This window comes from Pteronotus mesoamericanus, unplaced genomic scaffold (assembly GCF_021234165.1).
Source record: "Pteronotus mesoamericanus isolate MK-2021 breed Mesoamerican mustached bat unplaced genomic scaffold, CSHL_Meso_final contig_80, whole genome shotgun sequence".
NCBI lineage: Eukaryota > Metazoa > Chordata > Mammalia > Chiroptera > Mormoopidae > Pteronotus > Pteronotus mesoamericanus.
Genome location: NW_026555261.1, coordinates 19,338 through 37,078, shown reverse-complemented (window position 1 = coordinate 37,078; position 17,741 = coordinate 19,338). Strand labels below are relative to the sequence as shown.

At 41.9% G+C, this 17,741-nt stretch overlaps 2 long non-coding RNA genes across 2 annotated transcripts; one reads left to right on the top strand and one right to left on the bottom strand.

Moving 5' to 3' along the window:
• Positions 1 to 10,279: 10,279 nt before the first annotated feature.
• Positions 10,280 to 11,056, bottom strand: LOC129079768 (uncharacterized). The gene is made up of 3 exons (XR_008530104.1): positions 10,933 to 11,056; positions 10,547 to 10,648; positions 10,280 to 10,330 (listed from the first exon to the last, which is right to left on the bottom strand). It is a non-coding gene; the product is annotated as an uncharacterized LOC129079768 (long non-coding RNA).
• Positions 11,057 to 15,668: 4,612 nt separating this feature from the next.
• Positions 15,669 to 17,527, top strand: LOC129079767 (uncharacterized). The gene is made up of 3 exons (XR_008530103.1): positions 15,669 to 15,858; positions 16,401 to 16,515; positions 17,405 to 17,527. It is a non-coding gene; the product is annotated as an uncharacterized LOC129079767 (long non-coding RNA).
• Positions 17,528 to 17,741: the final 214 nt, after the last annotated feature.

Here is a 17,741-nt window from a genome sequence, read left to right as displayed (position 1 = left end):
TGGCTCCCTTATATGTTACTACCTCTTTCTCCCTTGCTGCCTTTAGGATTCTGTTTGTCTTTGATTTTTGCCATGTTCATGATGATGTGTCTTGGCGTGGGCCTCATTGGGTCCTCTTGAATGGGACCCTCTGTGCTTCTTGGACTTGGGTGACTTTTTCTCTTCTCCAATTAAGGAAGATTTCCATCATTACTTATCAAAAGGTTCTCTATCCCTTGCTCCTCTTCTTCTTCTGGTATCCCTATTATACGGACATTATTACCTTTCAGGGTGTCCTGCACTTCCCTAAATGACTCTTCATTCTTTTTGAGTCATTATTTATTTCCTTGCTCTTTCTGACAGCTTTTTTCTACCTTTTCTTCTAGTTTGCTGGTTTCCTCCTCAGCTTCATCTACTCTGCTTCTGATTCCTTCTACTGTGCTCTTCCATTCAGAACTTGTATTTGTCATTTCCACTTGTCTCTTCCTGATAGTTTGTAAGTCCTTTTTCATGCGACATAGTTTGTAGTAAGTTTCTCCTAGTTTTGCTGTAACTTTTTTTTCTAATTCTCTTTGAGCTCGATGAGCTTGTTGAACTTCCTTACAGGCCTCGTTTTGACCGCAATATATGATAGTTAACTTGCATCTATTTCATTTCATTCTCTTTCTAATGATTCCCAATATCTGCTGTATTTGGCGGAGTTTCTGTGGCTTCTCTGATGTGTGAGACTGCTGTTTTTTGATTCTTCTTTTTAATCGATCTGCCTGGACTTCCTGACTTTCTGGTATGAACTTGTATGGGAAAAGATCGCTGTTTTTATTTTCGGGGTCTCCCACTGAAGATGTCAGCTGTTCATGCTGTGTGACCTTAGGCGGCGTGTGGGAGACTTGAAGGAATCTACTGTCTGTAGCTCTGTGCTTCAGTTGTTAAACTAGTCATTCTGCAATCATCAGTCAGCCTTAGACACCCCAAGGTGGGAAAAAGACCCCCTGGGGGGTGATATTAGTGACTCTCTCCCTGCCTCCACTCTGTGTATTGGTCAGCCTGACCCAGCTGGCTTTTGCCCCACATGGAAGGGTTCGGCCCCGGGATCCGTCAGCGATTCTCTGAGTTCCCTCCTGGAAATATTCCACCCCTGGTCCCTCCTCAAGTGTTACTCAACCAGGGTGCCCTGCCTTTGTCGGAAACCAAGGTAGGTGTCTGCAGACAAAAATTCATATGTTGGCCTTTTAAACGGCTCTTTGAGTCTCCAGCCACCTGTTTCAGGTAGAGAGCAAGCCTGCTGCTCTCAAGAGGAGGGTGTTCTTTTTGTGCCTTTTGGGCTCTGGTGCTGTAGGCTGCAGATATACGCTTATGCTCTAGATCCTGCTCATCTCAGCGGGATCCACCTGGCAGTTTCAATATCCGTCTCCTGCTGCATCCCATGGGGGTCCTGCCCTCCTTCTAAAGTCTGTGCCGCAGTCTGTACCAGTTAGGTTGTGCTAAAGCTGACTCTTCTGCCTGTCCGAAATTGTAAGGGTCGTGTGTCGCTTTTGTTCCGCTTTTTGTTCCCGACGATTTCCATATGATTTAGTTGTAATTCCACATTATACCTGGGAGGAGGTCCTTGTGACTTCTACTCCATCTGCACCTTCTTATTCTGCTTTGTTACAGGTCAAAATATAAGATTTTTTTTCAATTATTCATCCTTACACTCATTTACATATTCATTTCTATTCCGTAAGCCATTGCAGTTGTCTCTAATTTTCCCATTTGCACACGTCTACTCATATCCCTCATCCCGTTCGCCGTGCGTGTTACAAACTGTTTTCTGAGTCCGAGGGTCAAAGTCACATGTCCTCTGGCTACACCTTTCCCTTTATGCAACTCACTTTTCTCTGCCCCCACCCCCTAGACAGATTTCAGTCTGTCCATTGTCATGCTTCCTACTTCATTCCTACTTTGTTCATCTATTAATATTGCTTTTTGACTTCCCAAGTAAGTGAGATGGTATGTTACTTGTCTTTTCCTTGCTGGGTTATTTGGCCTAACATAATATTTACAAGGCTCAGCCATGCTTTTGTAAAATTTTAAAGTTTCTCTATTTTTTATTGTTGAGTACTATTCTATTGTGTAAATGTACCACGGCTTTGTATCCGTTCTTCAAGTGGTGGGCAATTGGGCTGTTTCCTAGATTTTGTGTTTTGTTAAGCAGTATAATATACATAGGGGTGCATATATCTTCTTTGATAGGTTTTGTTTTAAATAAAACTGCAGAAATGGGCTTTCTGGGACCAAAATCAAGTACTGTTTTTATATGTTCGAGGACACTCCATGCTGCTTTCCACAATGGCTATACTAGTCAGGTAGTAAGAAAGAGTCGTCAAGGATTATCCTAAGTGATGTACATCAAGTATATGCAACCATGCCAATGGTACCCAGCAAAGCTATCATTGAAATGGAAGAAATTGAATGAGAAATCAAGAGCTTCCCACAGGCCAGCAGCAGAAGGAGGAAGGTTCAGTTCCGGAAGCAGGAAAGTTTTATTGCAGTGAAAGGAATCAGTACTCAAGCAGTAACCCCAGCCATTGTCAACACTATCGCCTGTTTCTGAGATTCAGGGTGAAAAATAAAACACTGTAGAAGTACGGAGTGTTCACGTGGGTCTGTTCTGAAGGAGACACTATTTCTACCAACCTGGGTTTTGAGAAGAGTGTGAGAAATGTTGGAAGGGCCCTTGAGATGTATATCTTCGTATGAACCAAAGAGAAGAAGAGAACCGAGCACACACAAGTGTGCTCAAAGATCACTTCGTTTGACCCTGTTAAAAGACCTAAAGGTGGCTGTTTTAAAGAAGTCATTTAGTTTATAGATATTTTAAACTCGTTGGTACATATGCAAGTGGTGTGATTTTGAACTGTTGTATTAAATTTAATGTCTTGTAGCTTTTTCGGTGAGCAAAGACCTCACCACGCAGCAGTTAATGTGAACGCCGCCCTTTCAGAGGTGAAGCTCCTTTACCCTTCATCCTTCATCTCACCTCTAGTCCTCCGCTAGACAGTCCTCTGCAAAAGTGACACTTATGTGGCCCTGAGGCTGTGAAGACACATTTTCCTACCCAGCTGTATTGTAAAAGGATATTTGTGTGTTTTTTAAGTTATGCAAAATGTCACAAAGTCAAACATGGACAGACTTGCTCTGGAATCAGTTTTTTGGAACATGAAGACGTTCAGTAACACCACACAGGCTCTGAGTGGTGGCTGGGATGGAGGAAAGAGAGTCAGCTCATGAATAGAGACAGACGATGCTGGCCAGGAACAAGGAGAGAATGCTTGCCGCAGTTGATCAGGTTCTGTGGAGAAGATATGCCTGGCTCTCAGGATGTAGTCTAAGGAAGAGGAAAGAGGGCTGTAGGTTAGTTGAGTGGACAGGGTGAACCTTTGATGGTGGAGGCTGCAGGACATGGATTCTGAGGGTTGGAAGTGATGATAGTGAATCCCATAAGCAAATTCCAGGTGCCCTGTGTTCTCTCTGTCTCTCTGATGTGGGTGCCTTTGGAATTTCTCCAGGATGTTGGTTTGGTGGGACTTTCCTTCTCACAAATTCATCATCTCAAGAGAAATGTTCATGGGGATGGGCTTCCTCAAGGAGATTAGCAGTGTTTCTGATTGAGTTACATTTGTGTCCTCTACTTCCTGTATTCTTTGCTGCGTATAAGGATTCTATTCATCCCAGAAGCTAGCAAAAACCATATTTGCCAGGATGTGTCATCTCAGAAACGATGTCACATTAGGACATTAGGAAACATCTACAGTGTAATTAAGTCCCGTGCTGAAACACCACGTATCACGTAGTGTGGCTGGAGAATCTCCCATTGGCCATCACAATTATGTCTAAGGAGATTGTGTGTTTGAAGGAGTCGGATTTTACTGTCACCCCAATTTCCCTGGAGGACTGATTTATGTGAACAAATGATGGCAACAAGATGCAGTGGAAGACTCATGCTGTTCCATGTTTGTACCGAGTCTATGTAGTTCCTGCTTCTCCCCCAAGACCTACTTTTCTGTGTGACCCTTCTGTCTTAAGCTTCATCAACACATCTCTGTCAGTATTAACCCAGTTGCCTGTTAGCCATATAATGGGACTGAGAAGAAACAAAATATGTGATATTACAGGGATAATTCATCTAGCGAGAGAATTTCCTTTCTTGGACATAACATAGTTCCACACAACACATAGCACAAATGAAATCAAAGGTATACTGATGTGATTCTTGAGAGAAGGGCTTAACGACAGCTCATTGGTACCTACTGCCTGTGAGATGCAAACACTCTGCTGTCATTAACTTTCAGGACAGTCATCTGTGCACAAAAGAAATGGTACAGGAATTCAAAGAGCAGACAGGCACCACCATTTCCCAATGTTTCTAAGGATTTGTTATTTGTCATTTATTTTATCGAAGTGAATTACGTTATAATAGGTAATCGATGTGGGAGGAAATTTAGGATACATCAATTTGTTTCCCAAGAGAATATTTCCATACCAGATAAATGAGATAGTGATGAGAAAATGCAGTCTCAGTACCTAAATTGATAATGTTCACAATATTTGCGTCCGGAATATTGTTTTCCCGGGTCAGCTCCTTGAACTTCTGGAAATCCAGCTCAGTCACAGGATTTGATATGCCTCGAAATGACCACACAGGAAGAAAAAATTTCCTCTGTAGAATCCCCAGGAAGATTTGAATACACACATGAGAGAAAAGGAATGGAAGTCAGACCTTCAAGTGATAGAATGGAACAGTTCCTGTAGGCACGTGTCGCTGGTTCTGAACTCACCTGCCTCACTGAGGCGCAGATGCAGAACTTAGCTGAGACCTTCTGTGTGACTACGTCGATTCGTGCCCCAGCCGTGGCCTCCATAGCCAACCATGTGTGCCAGAACTTTCAGGCGCCTTCACCTAGAACATCTACCTGCTTCCTGGAATATCTGACATTGCTGCTTTCTGCTTAGAAAAGCACAGTAAGAATTTGGTCCAGACCTTCCAGAGGACCATCCTTGTCCTCACTGGGGGGTCAGGCTAGCTGGTGTCTTGTTAGGCCGCTTTTCATTGCACAATTTATGCAAATAAAAGCCCATTGGCAGTGTGACACATGAACCCATCTCAGTGCCCTATGTTGTTTCTCGGCAGTAGACAATCTCAACCTTCACCAGACCGATATACAGAAAGTGGTACAGATGATGAAGGTTTGTTAGCAAAGCTGCCACGCACAGGCTGAGAACATATTTCAAAAACTGTTTCAACTTGGTGACGTTGGGGTGAACTTGACAGAACCAGGGCTCAAAATCTGTTGACCTAATAAGAAAGAGTGACTTATAAAACTCAATAGTCATACAATTTTAAGCTGCAGGCAATATTTCCAAGTGCCCAAGATTTTAAAGTGCCGCCTGTACCAGCTCCTCTATGCAGCATCTTTGTAGATTGGATTCCATGTCCCTTAATTAGATGATGAAAAATCCTTGCATCAATACTGAATGAGGCCAGCGCGAAGAGATTCTGTGAGTACACATACCAACAATAATTATGGTAAATGACCATGAGAAAGGAGATCATACTTAACGAACATCATGGTTATTGCGGAGACCTCATTATTCTCATCCACGTTGATGAAATACCCCACCAGTGATGTTTCTGATGCACAAATTAGTTGGGAAATAGTTGTTCTTGCCTCTGGGTGAGACAGAGAATAGATAGGTGTATGGGGTGTAGAGAGAGTAGAAAGAAAGTTTCTTCCACTGTGTCTTTCTCCACCTTATAACATTTCATATTTTCCATTCTTACTGAAAAAGTATTTTAACCTGGGTTTCAGAAGAAGCTAATGTATTCCTGAAAAAAACATGAGCCTGTTATAACCATATTGTCAAAACGATGAGTTAAAAACTACTTGTATTTCTCCTATCGGAGAAATAAGATAGATTTTTCCTTGGCATGGGAAAGAATGTAACATTGGTAAAATGGTGCAACTGTGCACATACGCTCAATGTCACTGGGCCACTGAAAATTTGGAATGTCCTTCAAGATGACCGGAAAAAATTTAAGAGAGAGAGATACAAAGAAACCTGCCCATGTGCTCAGAACAAACAGTTTTGTTAGGGAAAGATGTGTTTGGTGTGTCAAATTACAAGGACTTGTTTAAGTGTTAACTCCATCTTGTTTATTTTGAAAGGATTAAAGTGTTTTAGGATGATGAAAAGAGTACTCTTTTATTTCAAGCTGACACCAATAGGTCCATTTCACAATAGCCTATTGGGGTTGATTGCCTGAGGCGCTTTGGAGTACTCAGGAAGCATTGGAAGGAACCTCAGGGCCTTTGTAATAAATGTTTTCAGAAGGTGATCTTAAGTACTGCAGAGGAGTGAAAATTGGAAGGGACCTCTAGGCAGCTTCATGTAAACCCCTGTGCGGGATGACATTTAAATAGGGGATAACCAAAGGATCCTGATTATTGCTAGATCTTGAATGGGGATTGTGAAGGTACTGGAAAAAACAGAGAGGAATATTTCAAGCTTAATTTTTTTGTAGCCATTGGAAAGTGTACTTACATCTGAGGAGGAAAACATGGCCTTCGATCCTTGTCCCTTTGGTAAATATTGCCGCGCATTCTCCATTCAGCCTGGAAAGGAAAACATCCTCAAGTTGGGAGATTGAGAATGATGAAAACTTCCTGTCTAAACAGGATTTTCACTGTATGACCCTCACACGACCTTGTGTCAGATACCCTTGAGGGCCTTTGGTCAATATGATGTCGAAAGGAGAGGAAATTACCATCCAAGATGAAATTACAGTCGAGAGGAAAGTAAGCCACTGCCTACACTGGAAACATCAGAGTACTCCTAAGGGATGGCATGTCCCAACCCAACCAACACATATTACCAACCTACTCGATTTCTCTTTTACCCCACTTGGCGAAATTATGGTTTTAGAGATAAACTGCACTTATTTTCATATACTTATGGTTTTTTAATGCGTTCTTAACTCTGCGTCCACCAAAATTTTCCCCTTCCATTCAGTGATAATTCCATCTCAATGCCTAACACAATCATGGCTGTCTCCTTATTTCCAAGTCTTTATTCATGTTTAACCCAAGTTTGTTAGCACAGCTGCCACGCACAGGCTGAGAACATATTCCAAAAACTGTTTAAACTTGGTGGCGTTGGATTTAAGCCCAAGTTTAAATCCAAGTTGAACTTGCAGCTGATTTTCATCTCTTTCTTTAATGAGTTGATTCCTGTTGGTGCTTCCGTGGTATTTATTTTCTAAGCAAATTCTGCATGATACTGTCTATGGAGTTATTGTCGAGCTGAGCGTAGACCTGAGTAGCTGTCTCCAAAGTCCCTGGTAATTACAAAACACAATCCCACTCTTACCCGTTAGGTAGAGCGTTTACTCTTTTTGTCCTGTGCCATTGTTACTTACCTGAAATAAACATGAGAAGATGCATCTCCATTTACTGAGTCAAACTTAATTTTCCGGAGAAAACCACTGAATGGGCCACCTTCTCTTATCATCATCGGATTTTCGGAGGCCACGTAAAGGGTCTTCCATTCAGCTGAGAACTAAGAGCAGAGTCCGGTCAGAAACTGTAGTCAAATGATATTGAAAAGTTTTCTGTGACCTCCTTCATCAAGTGCTTCTCATTCCTTGTTCACCGTGACAAAACCATCTATCTCTCCCAGAGGAGGCAGGATGGTTAAAATAACATCACAAGAGAATGGAGCATCCCAGTGGGAAACGGAGATATTCTAGAAATAGATTAAGCTCTGTTACCAAATGCAAGAGCTCCACCCAACAATTCTGTATCTGAACTGTTGGGCTAAACAGAACTGTTTAGTTCTGTTTTAGAACTACCAATGTAATGCATAACTAGTCACTTTTTTCAGCTCTACCAACAATGCAGAGACAATACTGGTAGAGCAAGTGTCCCGAAGGAAGTGATTATGAAGTGAATCTGCACCCGAGGTAGATGGCCAGCTTTAGGTGCACATAAATTGGACACACATATAACAAGTATAAAAAGGGTAGGCACACAGACACACACACGCAATAGCCTTTGTCCAGGGTACCTGTGAGAGGTCTGTTGTGGACAGATCAGCGCAAACCAGGCCCAGTAGAAGGGTCAGCTGCAGGGCCTTCATCCTTGGCTTCTGGTTGGTTCTTCTGCAGAGGTATTTGGGGTGTGCTATTTGTTGGTGATATGCAGTATCTTTGTCCCTTTATGCACTGGTTGCCTGCGGGGTGCCAGTGGTGAAACTGCCTATCATTGACAGTAAGAGATCCGTTTCATCATTGAAAATAAACAGCCTGGTTCAGGGCGATGCATCTTGAAGGTCACCCAGATGTTGGCCACATTCCCCCTTTTCGTTTACTCATACTAAACCCTTCCCTCCTGGGCCTCCAGAGCTGCTTGGATCTGGCTGCGGGACTTTGACAGCACGATCCAGCTTGGCTATCCCACATTCTAGTAAAAAAACACCTGTCCTTGACCTTTCATTAGACAAGTTTCAAGGAAATTACCTGCTTGATGTCAAAGAAGCTCCTCCCTGTGCCCTGGAGAAGGACAGAAAGACCTACAGTGTGTGATTTGCCAGTCACCAGCACAGAGATGTGAATGCCAAGGTTCTAGGGGCAAATATTTGGTCATGGCTCATGCCTGGACTTGGGTTTTGTGGAAAGAATGACAATTGTTGGAAGGGCTCAAGAGATATATATTTTGATTCGAACCAAAGGGAAGAGGAGAAGAGAGCACACAAAGTGTTTTCAAAGATCACTTACTTTGTCCTTGTTAAAAGTTCTCAACTTGACTTCTTCTAAGAGGTCATTTCTCCTTATAAATATTTTACACTCTTGGGTGCATATACAGGTGGTGTGTTATTGAAGTGTTTTCAAAGAATTGACTATCTAGTAGCATTTTCCCTATCAGAAGTTCTCGCTAACAGCAGTGAATGTGAGCACAGCCCCTTTGGAGGTGAAGCGGGTATACACCTTGTCCTGCATCTCACCTCTTGCCCTCCTGTTTTCAGTCCTCTGCACAAATAACACTTGTGTGGCCCTGAGACTATTGAAGACATGTTTTGTACAGAGGCAATTCAAAAGGATATTTGTGTGTATTTAAGTTATGTAGAAGGCTGCAAAGTCACATGAGGACAGACTTATTCTGAAATCAGTTTATTGGAACACGAAGATGTCCAGGAACTCCACACAGGCTCTGAGGGGTGACTGGCAGGGAGGGAAGCGAGTGAGCTCATGAAGAGAGACAGACATGCTGGGCAGGAACAAGAATCCTTCCCACATTTGATCAGGTCCCACGGAGAAGATGTGCCCCATTCTCAGGACATATTCTATGGGAGAGGAAAGCAGTACCGTAGGTTAGTTGACCGGACAGGGTGAAACTTTGATTGTGGAGAGTGCAGGAGATGGGGTGTGAAGGGCTGTAAATGACCATAGTGAATCCCTTGGTCAAGTTCCAGGTGACAGGGTCTTCTCCTCTTCTCTGATGTGGGAAGGTGCCCTCAGAATGTCCCCAGGATGTGCCCTTGGTGGGGACTTCCTACTCCTGAACTCACGATCTCAGGAGAGATTTCATGGGGATGGGGTTTCTAGAAGATATTAGCAGAAACTGTGAATGACTTATATTTATGTCCTCTACTTCCTATAGTTTTTGTGGCTTTTAAGCATTCTGTTCATCCCCGAAGTTTAAAAAAGAACCAAACAAAATTGCCAGGACATGTGTCTACTCAGAATCTAGGTCACATTAGGAAGTGTGTAACATCCGCAGGTTAAACAAATCACTTGCAGAAGCACACGTGTCAGAGAGTGTGGCTGGAAAATCTCCCCGTGGCCATCAGGATTACGTCGAAGGAGACTGTGTGTTTGCAGCAGACGGGGTACAGTTTCACCCAAATTTCTGTGGAAGACTGAACTACATGTACAAACCAAGGAGAAGAGATGGAGTTGAAGACTCAAGGTTTTCCATCTTCACTACCAAGTTCTGGCAGTTCCTGATTTTCCCCAAGATCAAGTTTTCTGTGTGACCCTTCTGTGTCAACAGAACTCTGTCAGTATTACACCAATTGCCCTTTAGCTATTTAAAGGGACTGAGAAGAAACAAAATATGTGATATCGCAGGGACAAGTCCTGTAGTGAGAGAATTTCCTTGTTTGGACAAAACGTAGTTCCCCACCACACAGAGCGGACATATAATCTAAGGTATACTTGTAAAGTTTTTGAGATAAGGGCTTAAGAACTGCTCATTGGTACTTACTGCCCGTGAGAATCAATGACTCTGCTTTCATTAATTTTTAGGACAGTCTTCTATGGACCAAAGAAAAAGAACAGGAATTCAAAGAGTCGCCAGCCAGTACCATTTCCCAATGTTTCCCAGGACTTGTAATTCATTTTATTGAGAGGACTGATATTATAATTTGTGATTGATGGAAGAGTAAATTTAAGAGACATCAATTTGTTTCCTAAGGGAATATTTCCATTCCAGTTAAATGAGATACTCAGGAAATAATGTAGTCTCATTACCTATATTGGTAAAGTCTAAAATATTTCCTTCTGGAATATCCATTTTCTGAGTCAGCTCCTTGAACTTCTCGAAATCTTGCTCATTCGCATGGTTTGATTTGCCTGGAAATGACCACATGGGGGAAGAAATAAGTTCCTTAGATGCCAAAGAACTTGTGGATACACACATGACAATAAAGAAGTAGAAGTCACACCTTCAAGTGATAAAATGTTAAAGTTCCAGAGGTCAGGTGTCACTCATTCCAAAGTCAGCTGCCTCATGAAGTGCAGATTCAGAACCCAGCCCAGGCGTTCTGCATCACAATGTTCACTCCTGCCCCAGCTGTGGACTCCAGAGACAACCATGGGTGCCAGAAGTTTGAGGCCACTTCACCTAGAACGTCTACCTGCTTCCTGGAATATCTGACATCGCTGCTTTCTTCTCCTCAAACCCACTAGGAACATGGTCTCGATCTTCCAGAGAACCAGCCCTGTCCTCATGGTGGAGCAGGTCTAGGTGGACTCTTGTGAGATCACTTTTCACCCCATAATTTATGCAAACAAGAGCCCATTGGCAGCATGACACATGCACCCATCTCAGTGCCACGTGGTCATTTCTCAGGGGTAGAGAATCCCAACCTTCACAAGACGGATGCCTGGAAGTGTACGCATGATGCAGGTTTAACAAACATGCTAGGACAAGGCAGAGAACATATTCCAAAAAGTATTGAAATATGGTGGGATTTGGGATCAACTTCAAGAGAGCCAGGGCTCATAATTTGTTCACCTTTTTAGAAAGAGTATTTTTAAAACTCTATATTGGTATACTTTTAAGCTGCAGGCAGTATTTCCAAGTGTTTGATATATGAAACCCCTGCCAGTACCAGCTTCTCTTCTCAGGCTCTTTGTAGATTGGATCCAATGTACCTTAATGAGATGCTGGAAATATCCTCGTATCAATAATGAATATCAGCAGTGAACATAGATTCTGTGAGTATACATAACAACAATAATTGTGTGAAATGACCATGAGAAAGGAGATCATACTTACTGAACATGAAAGTTACGGTGGAGACCATTGTCATCCACGTTCACGATATACCCCACCAGGAAATCTTCTGATACATCAGTAAATACAGAAAGGGTTGTACACTCATCTGTCTGTGAGAGAGAATAGAGAGGTTGATGGAGAGCTCGAAAGACTAGGAACAAACTTTCTTTGAGTATGTCTTTTTACACTTTATAATATTTCACATTTTCCAGTCTTACTACAAAGAACTTTAAAATGGGGTTTTAGAAGAAGCTAACATATTACTTAAATACCATGATGCTGTGGTTGAAACCATATTATCCCATAGTAGAGTTAATCAGTCCATTCATTTCTCCTATCCCAGAAGGAGGATTGATTTTTCCTTGGCAAGGACATCATGTAATATTGGTAAAATTGTGGTATTGCGCACATTTCCTAAGTGTCTTTGAGTCTCTGTCAAATTGCAATGTTTTGGCATTAAGAAATTTTTTGGAGAAAAATATTTGAATAAACATGTCCATGTGCTTAGAATAAACACTTCAGTAAAGGAAGATGCCTGTTTCATTTTTCAATTCACTAGAACTTGTTTCAGGTTTAACTAAATTAAACATATGTTGAAAGAAGTAAGGTGTTTTTAAGACAATCAAAAGTGGATCCTTTTAATTGAAAATGACGCCAATAGATACACTTCACAAGAGCCTATGGAGCTTGGTTGTCTGAGGTCCCTTGAAGTGCTCATGAAGCATTCAAATGAACCTGAGAGCTTCATGTAATAAAGTCCTTCTGAATCGATCTTACTAACCTCCTGCATTGGAATCAAAATGGAAAGGGACCTGCACTGACATTATTCAAAGCAATATCATGTGAATCTTTGTGCGTGATGAAATTAGAATACAGGATAAGCAAAGGATCCCTATTCTTGCTAGATCTTGTCTGAGGATTTGTGAAAGAATTGGAAAGCACTGAGAGCAACATTTCAATCCTAAAGTTCTTATAGCCATAAGGAATCTGTACTTACATTTTAAGATGCAAACATTGCCTTCGACCCATTTCCCATGGGCATATTGTTCAGACATTTTCCATTCGACCTACAAAGGGAAACATCCTCAGGTTGGGAGATTGAAAATGATAAAAACTTCCTGTCTTAAAGGGATTTTCACAGTATCCCACTCACACGACTTGTGTCCGATATCCTTAATGGCCTCTGGTCAATATAACGTTGAAAACAGATGGAAACTGTCATCCAACATGAAATGATGATCAAGAGGCAAAGAGGCCATTGTCTACACTGGAAATGTCAGAGTACCCCCAAAGGGTCGGCACGTACCTCGCAGGACACACTTGACACCTCCTCGAGTTCTCTTGTACTCCATTTGTGGAAATTATGTCTTCAGACATAAATTGCATTTAGTTTCTTATATTCCTGCTTTTTTAATGTGTTCCTGACTCTGTGTCCACCAAAATTTTACCCTCCAATTCAGTGATAAGTCCTTCCCAATTACTAACACATTCATGGCCCTCTCCTTATTTCCATGCCTTTACTCACAACTATCATTTGTCAGGTCTCTTCTAGACTCATTCAAATCTCTTTCTTCCAATTGTGGCCACCAGCATATTTCCGGTGGACGTCCAATGTGGAAAGAAATTCTTTTTTCAAATGTAAAGTTAACCATGCCTTCCAATGCAGGTAGGTACTCAGAAGAACTGTAACACATACAATTAATAATGCAGTCAGCATTAAAAATGCAAATATTTAATCTCTGGGGAAAGCCCAGTTTCTCTCAGCACAAGCTGATGTTTTTGGACACCCAGCATTTCTTTTCTGGCAACGAATTCTTCTTTTGATTTACTTAGGATTCTGCCTCTTTAACCTAACTTTTGGTGTGTCAAGAATTGTTCTTTCTCACAAAATAAGCAGCATATGTGAATACAGGTATTACCAATTTAGCAAATATGTTGCTGTGTGTTTGTGTGTGTGTTTGTGTGTTACAGAGCATGAGGGAAGATAGAGACAGAGCAGAGTGACAGAAAGTGAGAGAGGAGTAAATTCCTAAAATTTTGTTATTGGCTTTCATGGCATCCCTCCTGAGTGACCCACATCATTAAGTTGAAAATGCATAGAAAAACTTTAGAATCCAATCTTAGTGTGTTTGATTTATCATGATTTCATGGAAAGCGTAATCAGAAAGAAGAATCTGCCGGCTTCCGTAATTTCAGGAGACATCCTTAATGTGTAAGGGACACTCACAGTTAATGCTTAGACCTACAAGATCGGTGATGAATAAGTACATTTCCTCCTGCTTCACCTGTGTGCACAAGTCCCTTCACACATTCGATCCGCAGACCCCTGGCCCTGCTCTTTCTTTCCCAAAACATGATTTACATTAGTGAATGCCGGTGATCGAAGCGCATTTGTCGCTACTCCTCCTTCTTTCTCTGACCTGCCCATCCCACCTTCAAGTTCATCCTCAACCTGTCCCCTCACCCCTGCCGCATCTTCATTCTCCATTTCAGGATGGTGACTTTACATCATCTACACCATTATTAAAAAGTGTCACCCTTGCGGTTGTTACCGGGTTCCACATGGGTTGCATTAGTACTATTTGAATATTGAAGGTGAAAAGGTAACCTTTCTTTCTCTTATTCTTTTTCTTAACCACATATGTACAATTCTCTGTAACATTCATAAATAACTCTCAAAGCAGGAAAGGTGAATGAACTGAGTCATTCAATAGATGTTGATATTCCTTCTTCAGGGTAGAGATCATTTGTTATCTACCTGCCAGCACTCTTGTGGACGACAGCTCCCTTTACATGGACCATCCTCTGCCATTACCACATGGGCCCTGCAGGCTCATTTCAGGCAGTGCGGGGATGGAGACATCTATAGCAACTTAGGGCTCATTTGGTTCTCTTTCTTTAAGGAGATGATTCCTGTTGGTGCTTCTGTTGCTATTTTTTGTCCAAGCAAATGCTGTTAGGATCATCTCTAGAGAATTTTTGTACACCTGAGTGTAGTCCTGAGTGAACATCTCCAAAGTCCCTGGTAATCACAAAACTCAGTCCCACTCTTGCCCATTAGGCAGAGGGTTCACTCTTTTTTTCCTCTGCCATTGTTACTTACCTGGAAAAAATATGATAAGTCATATCGCCATTTCCTGCGTCATTATTAATTATATGAGCAGTATGCCCGAATGGGCCAATCTTAGTTGTTTTCTGTGGAGTATTGGTGGCTATATAAAGGGTCTTCCATTCTCCTGAGATCTAAAAGTAAAATTTCATTATAAATTGTTGTCAAACGATACTTAAGGGCTTTGTCTGACTTCACTTTTCAAGAGTTTCTCATCTCTCATTCACCACGAGAATACCACCCTTTCTACCAAAGGAGGCAGGATTTTCAACATAACTTCGAATCAGAATGTAGCATCCACTCTGGACCTGTGATATTCCTGAAATAGATTAAGCTCTGTTGCCGAATGCAGGAGCTGCACCCAACAATTTTTTATCCAAACTGTTGCTCTAAACAGAACTGTTCAGTTCTGTTTTAAATCCACCATTGCAATGTATAACTAGTCACTTTGTTGGCTCTACCAGCAATGCGGAGACAATACCAGTATAATAAGTGTTCAATATGAAGTCATTAAGATGTCAATCAGTGTCCAAGGTAGATGGCCAGTTAGGTGCCCATGAATTGGACACACATATACTGAGTACAAAAAGGGCAGGCACACGGACACACACACGCATTAGCCTTTGTCCAAGGTACCTGTGAGAGGTCTGTTGTGGACAGATCAGCGCAAACCAGACCCAGTAGAAGAGTCAGCAGCAGGGCCTTCATCCTTGGCTTCTGGTTGATTCCTCTGCCAGAGGTATTTGGAGCGTGCTATCTGTTGGTGATATGCAGTACCTTTGCCCCTTTATATACTGTTTGCCTGTGGGGTTCCAGGGATGAATCTGCCTATCATTGATCGTAAGAGATCTGCTTGCATCACTGGACATAAACATCCTGGTGCACAGCGATGCATCCTGTTGGGCTTCCTGATGTTGGCCACATTCCTCTTTTTCATTACTTGTACTAAACCTGTTCCTCCTGGGTCTCCAGAGCTGCTTGGATCTGGCTTGTGGGACTTGGACAGCACGATCCAGATTCGATATGCCACATTCTCGTAAGAAAAGCCTATCTCTGGCTTTTCATTAGACAATTTTCAAGGACATTACTTGCTGGATGTCAAAGAATTGGCTCCATGTGCCCTGGAGAATGACCTAAAGATCTGTATATGTGATTTGGGAGTCATCAGCTCAGGTATGTGAATGCCAAGGTCCTGGGGGCTAAGATCTTGTCATAGGTCATGCTCAGGCTCAGGCATAGGTGAGGGGCTGCCTCAGTGTACTCCATATTGGATCATTTAAGCAAAGTTTTCGAGGGTCCTGTGAGTGCTTCCCAAACACTTTGTTATGTGTATTACATCACTAGAAACATGTGGAAAGCTGGTTAGAGTGTGCTTGCCTAACTGAGAGGACACGTCTGAATCAGGCTACTTTCTCTTGAGGAAATCAAGATATTAGTCTTTAAAACAGAGTCAATTTGGAAGATGCTAGTATAATGAATATCTTTAAAATTAAGCAAACTTGCTCATCATTGTCACAATATCATTCTGGAAATGTGGCTTTGGCATTTCTTTACATTTTGATTTTCTGAGGTGCACTTGCAGTTTAAACTTTGAAGCAACCATCATACCCTGACCCCAAGGAGATATTAGATCTTTTCGTAAATGAGCTTTTTCTGCATGCAATCTGACCATGACACAAGTACAAAGAACAATCTATGTGGTTTCATTCATGCAGGAATGTGTGCTTATTTGCCATCTGAGAACCCATGTCTTGGTACCAATGATAAATACATTTATGTCCCCACTCAAAATATGTGTCCAGAGAGACTCCAGAGATGATAATGCCTTGGGTGAGTGTAATCACTGTGTCATTTCTTCACGGTTTTGGTAGTTAGTTCCGTGTCACAGGCAAAGTCATCACTCTCAGTAATTACTTATATTACCTCAATTATGAGTTGTTATTATTATTGGTTACTTCTATCAGTGTTCTTCTGTTGTTTCAGCCTCAGGACTGTGAGGGACCAAGCTGAGGTGCTATTTGCTCAGGCACACAGGGACATAGTTCACATCCCCTCAAGACACAGCCACTCTGAGACACCTCCCTTTTCTCTGGAACTTTCTCTGGAACTTTCTCTTTCTCTTTCACGCATCTCTCATCTTCATGTAAAACAGTAAAGCTGATGAGAACTCCACAGACCCATCCATGTCGACAGAGAAGCAGAGAGTTCAGCTCTTGACATGCCTCTGAGAGCCACTCTAATGAAAATAAGTAGACGTGCAGTTGTGAGTGAGGGAAAATGGTGGTGACAGTAATGGAGGCCATATCACTGACATTCAGTGAAGGCGGGGGAGGCTGAGCTCTCAGAGGTCTCTGGGAGGTGCCCATGCCATAGATACAGCCCAAGACTGTGAAATTGTCCTTGTCCTGCTGAGTCAATTATAACCTTGAAGGTGAGCAGGACAGGAGCAATGCATTCCATTGTGACAATGGTGCTAGTCGGCAAAGACAGAGATAGAAATTCATAAGTGAAAGAAAACCCAATACTTCTGTAGTGATGACGTAACTGTGTGTGTGTCTGTGTGTGTGTTTGAGCACTGTTTTTTGTGAGACTAAAAATACCCAGTAGCCCACACGTTCATGTGATGAAATGGCCAGCATTCTTTGTAACCTGTGGAGCTCTAGTCACTTTTCTATGAGGCTTTAGACAAAAGCTTCATTTTCTTTCCTCTCCTTTACAGAAACCCTAATTGACTCCAACAACATGCTGTAAAGTCAAACACAAGTGGATGTAATAAAAGAGTGATTTTGGAAACATTATGTTAGTTTGGAAAAATGGAAATTCATTGCAGAGAATATTCTGAGTCCTCCATGAAATGCATAGATTCAATTAAATACCTTATGCATGTGAATGTTACAGGTTGGTGTTCCTAGCAAAGATTCACTGTATTGCAATGTGGACCTGTGCATGTTTCTAAATCAAAGTAAAGAACTGCGAGTGTCTATATTAATGACACTTTGTTATAGGCCATTTGAGAGAAATGTTTATATTTTCTAAATTAATTAATTTTTTTCTGA